Below are 6,231 nucleotides of genomic sequence, written 5' to 3' on the forward strand. Positions count from 1 at the left end.
TAAACCGTGACATCAGCCAGCCGATGTTACTCGGAACAAACATTAGAGAATGAACGTCCAGACAGAAGAAAGTAATAGTTTTCTGCAGTCTAAATTGTATTTGCTAGTTTAATCAACATTATTTTTCATAAGTAAAGCAGTGTGTTATTAAGTTGTTTTGAGACGCATACCAGCATTTCACGGAGCTTGTGGTGAATCATCATATATAATTAATAACCAATATTAATGTCGTTAAGATTTTTAATTGCGTGCAAAATAAATCCGGGACTTCAGAAAGCTATAACATACTTTTCCAGTTATTTAATGATAATTTTCCATTTCTATTGTTAATGTAGGTTTTCCATTTACATTGTAATGTCAAACTTCTGTCCTGATTTGGAAAAAAAAAAATTACACAGATTCCCTTGCTTCTTTAAAAGTGAACACCAATTTTGCTATTCACGCCCATGCTTTGTAGCTTGATTTTGAAGCTGGCGGGACAGCATTGCCAAATTTCAGGATTCCAGCCTTAATAAAGTTGGCCATGGCTTATCCCAACATTGTTGCCAGTTAACAAAAAAAATGACCCTCTTCTATCAGCAGTGCAAATTATACATGCATCAATATGCAAATGTGGTTAATACCAATGACTGATCCTACCAGTCAGGAATAAACTTGCTAATTGTCCTTGGAACACCTGAATGGATCATTGACAACCTTATATTAGCAGATGACTGCAACGCAAAAAACTTGCTTATCACTAAAGTAGGGAATCAAGATTACTGTATTTATGCATGTATAATGCACACCCTGGTGTTTGTTGGGGAAAAGTGACAAAAATTATATCTCGTAAATAATGTGCAGTAGAAATGGCTTTCTTAGTTGTAGGTTGTAAAGCTGTTGCTATGCCGATCAAAAGTGAATGACATCCTACACATTCAGTGAGTCACCAGTTGCTATGTCACCTGTTTTTTGTGCTTAAAAAACTTCAAAATATGTATATTTTCCATGACTAATGTAACATTTATAAGAGGCGCATTCAGGACCCTCAGACTAGCAGTTAGCAGCACAAGATTTCTTCCATTTAGGCATTTGCACACTCCATGTATGTCATTATTTGGCCAGTAATAAATTTTAATTATTTTCTTTTTCCTTATCCTTTCTTTCATTCAGAGTACAATAAAAATCAAAACGTTACTTCATTTTCTGATACGCTTATTTCAATCTCATTGCACATTAATGTCACCATCTTGAATGGAATACTGTTGCCATATTCAGAAACTTCATAATTTATCTTTACAATGATATATAACATGATAGGGTTCTGTAAACATGAAAAATCAATGCAAGTGTCACAAAATCATGGAATGGCCCCCGTTCGCTTTCATGTTGGCTGTCCAAATTATTCCATGTATAATTTTCGGAAAAAAGTGTGCATTATACATGAGTAACAGTTGGGCTGAAAAGTTCGTAGGCTAACATAGTAAAAAATATTTTTTTGACAAAATTCGGTTTTATTATTCAATATAGTTGCCTTCGAGGGCGATCCAACGATTATAGCGGTCATACAATTTTTCGATGCCATTTTTATAGTACGATTTCTCTTTAGCCTCAGTTTCGGCGATTACCTCTTCATCAGTGCTAAATTTCTTTCCAGCGAGCATTCTTTTAAGGTCTGCAAACAGGAAAAAGTCACTGGGGGCCAGATCTGGAGAATATGGTGGATGGGGAAGCAATTTTATTACGGTTGAATATCGCTAAACATTGCTCCGAATCATCAAAACGTTGTTGCTTTTGATCGATTGTGAGCACACACGGCACCCATTTTGCACACAGCTTTCGCATGTTCAAATATTCATGCACAATATGTCCAACACGTTCCTTTGATATTTTTAAAGTCTCAGCTATCTCGATCAACTTCACTTTACGATCATTTAAAATTATTTTGTGGACTTTTTTGATGTTTTCGTCGGTAACAGCCTCTTTGGGGCATCCACTGCGTGCATCGTCTTCGATGCTCATTTCGCCTCGTTTAAATTTAGCAAACCACTTCTCAACGGTTGATTTTCCTGGTGCAGAGTCCGAATAATGTTTATCAAGCCAAGCCTTGGGTTCAACAGTATTTTTTTTCGCCAAAAAGCAATGCTTTATTAACGCACAAAATTCTTTTTTATCCATTTTTTCACAATAGCAAAAGCTGCTTCACTCACAATGCTATATCTCACGAACTAATTATCCGGCAGCTGTGAAATTTATACACGTATCTTTTGAAGGTTAGTACTAAGTAAAATCACATGGATTTAATTCTAGTAACGCCATCTATGAGTCAGCCTACGAACTTTTCAGCCCAACTGTTCAGTATATGTTCATGTTCATAAAAATTAAGAAAACTGCAATATTGCACCAAATTATAAGATCTTTATAGATATATCTGAGTTCCTTAACCTTTACGCGTATTTTGGTCTATATATCGACCATCGAATATAAGGTGCTACTCGTATTTTGGTCGATATATCGACCATGCAGCCGATTACAAAATTCCTGTTTTTTTTATCTTGATATTTCTCTTTTAGGTCGGAAACACTTTACAGTGGGTTAAACGAAGCTTTGGCACGTAATGTGGATGCCCCCCCTCCCCCCGACTCTAAAGTTAGGTATGGAAGCTGGCGCGAATTTTAAATTCGTACACTTCTTTGACAAAAATGTTATAACTCTTTTAAGACTATTTGACCAATCAACTTCGGGTAACTTTTCTTTTGCAGCTAAAACATCAGGGCATGCAACCATGCAGAAATCAAAATGCCAAAGGCAATAAGAGGGGTTGGGTGGGCCGTGGTCCCCAACTGTCAATAAAAAAATCATAAAAATGGGGAGTTTCCCCCCCCCCCCTTCTCCCACTATTTTGGGAAGGGGAGGCAAACTTTAGCCTTATTTCCAAAGAATGGTCCTTTCTCAACCGAATGAAAGAAATTTCATGTTCCTGGGTGCATCACATTATCGAATATGTGAAAATACTCCCCATTTTTATGATTTTTTTCATTGAAAGTTGGGGGCCGTGCCCCACCCAACCCCTCTTATTGGCTTGGGTGTTTTGATTTCTACACGGTTGCATGCCCTGATGTTTTAGCTGCAAAACAAAAGTTAACTGAAGTAGATTGGTCAAATAGACTACAAGTTATAACATTTTTTGTGAAATAAGTGTACGAATTTAAAATTCGTGCCAAAGGCCTCTGCGAAACTGGGGTTACTTTCTGATGACCTCCTCGGCAGAGTAAAGGTTAACCACCGATATACCAATCATGTGTATATTGGCAAATATTGATAGAGTAATGATTAATAGAATAGATTAACTTGTCCCATTCCTATTATATCATATGTTATGTATATGTGAAAGGATATGTTGAATAGTTTTACAAATAATTTTTGCACGTGTGAATCCATAGTATTACCTAGACAACTCTAAGGCCACTGTAGCGCAAACCTCTATTATGATACTTTTTATTCATGATGGCACAGACATTCACTGATAAAATGTTAGTACACCTTCATTCATACCTTGGTGGTAATATGAACTTGATCTGAGAAATGAAGGGGGTTTTACGAAGGTCACTATTTATATTTTGAGCGTAACAATGAAAAACCAGGAATTTGGCATTGAAAACTGCTTTATTGTCTTTCGAAGTATTCTCCTTTATGGTCGATACACTTTTGCATTCGTTCGAACCATTTGTCAAAGCAATTTTTCCAATCTTGAGACACCTCCATAATATGGTTTTTGAACGCATCAATGGCGTCTTCCACTGACGAAAATCGTTGTCCACGCAATTTATTCTTGACATTCGGGAACAAGAAGAAGTCATTGGGTGCCAAATCAGGACTGTACGGTGGATGACCCATCAATTCAATTTTTTGACTGTTCATAAAGTCGGTTGTTAGACGAGATGTGTGACAGCTGGCATTGTCTTGATGATGAATGATCCAACGGAGTTTGTTTGTTTTCCGTATTTGACCGAAGACCTCTGGCAAACAAATTGTTGTGTACCATTCAGAGTTGACCGTTCTACGTTCCTCTAAAGGCACAGTTGCCACATGACCAGTTTTCCCGAAAAAACAGGCGACCATTTGTTTTGATGTGCTTCGAGCACGAACAACTTTTGTTGGATTAGGTTCATCTTAAAACACCCATATAGTCGACTGCTGTTTACGTTCCGGCTCATATGCACATATCCATGATTCGTCACCTGTTACAATCTTATATACGTCTTTTGAAGCACCACAATTGTATTTATTGAGCATTTGTTTGCACCAATTGACGCGAGTGTCTTTTTGAGTTTTTGTCAAATTGTGTGGGATCCAACGAGAACATACCTTTCTCACAGCTAAATGATCATGTAATATTTTATATATGCTGGTGGAACTAATGCCTATGGTTGCCTCAATCTCACAGTATGTCACATGACGATCTTGCAGTATTAGGTTTTGCACAGCACCAATGTTTTCTTGAACAACAACTGATTTTGGACGACCTTCGCGAATCTCGTCGGTGAGCGAATGGCGGCCACGATTAAATTCGTTACACCAGCGTTTCACAGTGGCAAAGGATGGGGCTTCATCGCCAAATGTGGAAGTAAGTTGATTGATGCACTCTTGTTTTGATAATCCACGTCCAAAATGTTCATGAGTTAATTCCATTTTATTGTTGTTGCGCAATCTCCAAGGCAACATAAACAACACAAATCAAGCTATTGACAAAACATTTGAAGTACTTTATGGTCAATAATGCCAGACGATTCCGTGCAAACGTCAAATCGCGCCTAACTTCAATCAGTGTTGCCAAGGCTCAAAATATAAATAATGGCCCTCGTATCATATTCTTGAAGGCTCCCAAAAAAGCTGGAATTTGGCATACAGTGGGCTTGCATGTACCTAACTTGTAGTAAAAATTAAGTTTTAGGCTTGACTTGTTTGGACAGTAAGGGTGGTGGCTTTGCCTTTAGTAGGTACGTATATGGGAAGTGATTTTTCAAACTGTCTGAATTCATCATGGATGGCTGGGAAGAAGTTTTACCAGCACCACGTGGTTAGTAATTCACATGCCATTTCTTGAAAACTACATATTTCAGTTATGTTTTTTTTTGTTCAATAGTATACATGAGAAGGTATGACATACTATAATTACAAAACAGTGTCATTTGTTAATATTAACAAGCTAAGTTTGAAGAAGTCTTTTTTTCCTTCTGGATATTGTGATAATCTTTTAAAATGGGCTACGACTTCATTTTCAACCACTCCTTTCTTCATATATATTTCATTTTTAACTGTAATAATAAGAATAAAAACACCAAGATGCGAAAATTCAGGATCCAGTAGCAAAGGCTCAAGTTCCATAATTGCAAAAAAATTCAGACTTTTAAAAATGTTGAATAATTTGTTTTTCCAAAATGAAGGGGCATTGCCTCAGAGTGGTCTTTTGTCATGGTTCCCTCCAGCATCCATATTGCTGATGCTAGAAGTGATATTCTGGAAATTGTTCCTGTACTCTGGCAGCACTGCCGTTCTTATATATTACTTTTTACCCAAAGAAGCAGGTCTGTTTTCAATGAAACATTGCATAGTTGTAGGAATACAGTGCTACATACAATTTTTTCATTCACTTCAGTGTATTGGAGTGATGATAATTTTTCATTCACTTCAGTGTAGCCGGCCCCTGTAGCAGAGCGGTTAGCACATCGTGCTACGATGCTAGGGGTCCTGGGTTCGAATCCTAGCCTGGGCATGGGTGTTTGTGAGTGTCCTTCAATTTCATCATATCATCACCCATTCCCATCTTCGCAAATTAGCCACAAGTGGCACAAAAAGCGAAGTAAAATATACTAAATCAAATCACTTCAGTGTATTGGAGTGGCCACAGGGGCATTCTGAATACCATTTTTTTTTAAATCCTTAATTTCATAATGCATAAATTTCACCTCTGCTAAACAGCCGGTCATTCCAGAAAAAAAAATATTTTTGTACTTTGCAGCAAGTTTGAAAAGCATGTGCTGAAAAATCCTTGTCTATATAGGATAGAAATGCATCAAGACTCCGTCCAGTAAAGGTTAAAATTTTTTATAGGTTATTGCCAGACGAGAAAAATAAACATTGTACTGTTTTAGTGGTTGTAGATATTCATACAGAAAATACAGATACTTATATAATATTTGTTTAGTTAATATAATTTTTTGAAGTTATACATCTTTCCCATACCAGAGG

Source organism: Lepisma saccharinum, chromosome 18 (genome assembly GCF_977018435.1).
Source record: "Lepisma saccharinum chromosome 18, izLepSacc3.1, whole genome shotgun sequence".
Classification (NCBI taxonomy): domain Eukaryota; kingdom Metazoa; phylum Arthropoda; class Insecta; order Zygentoma; family Lepismatidae; genus Lepisma; species Lepisma saccharinum.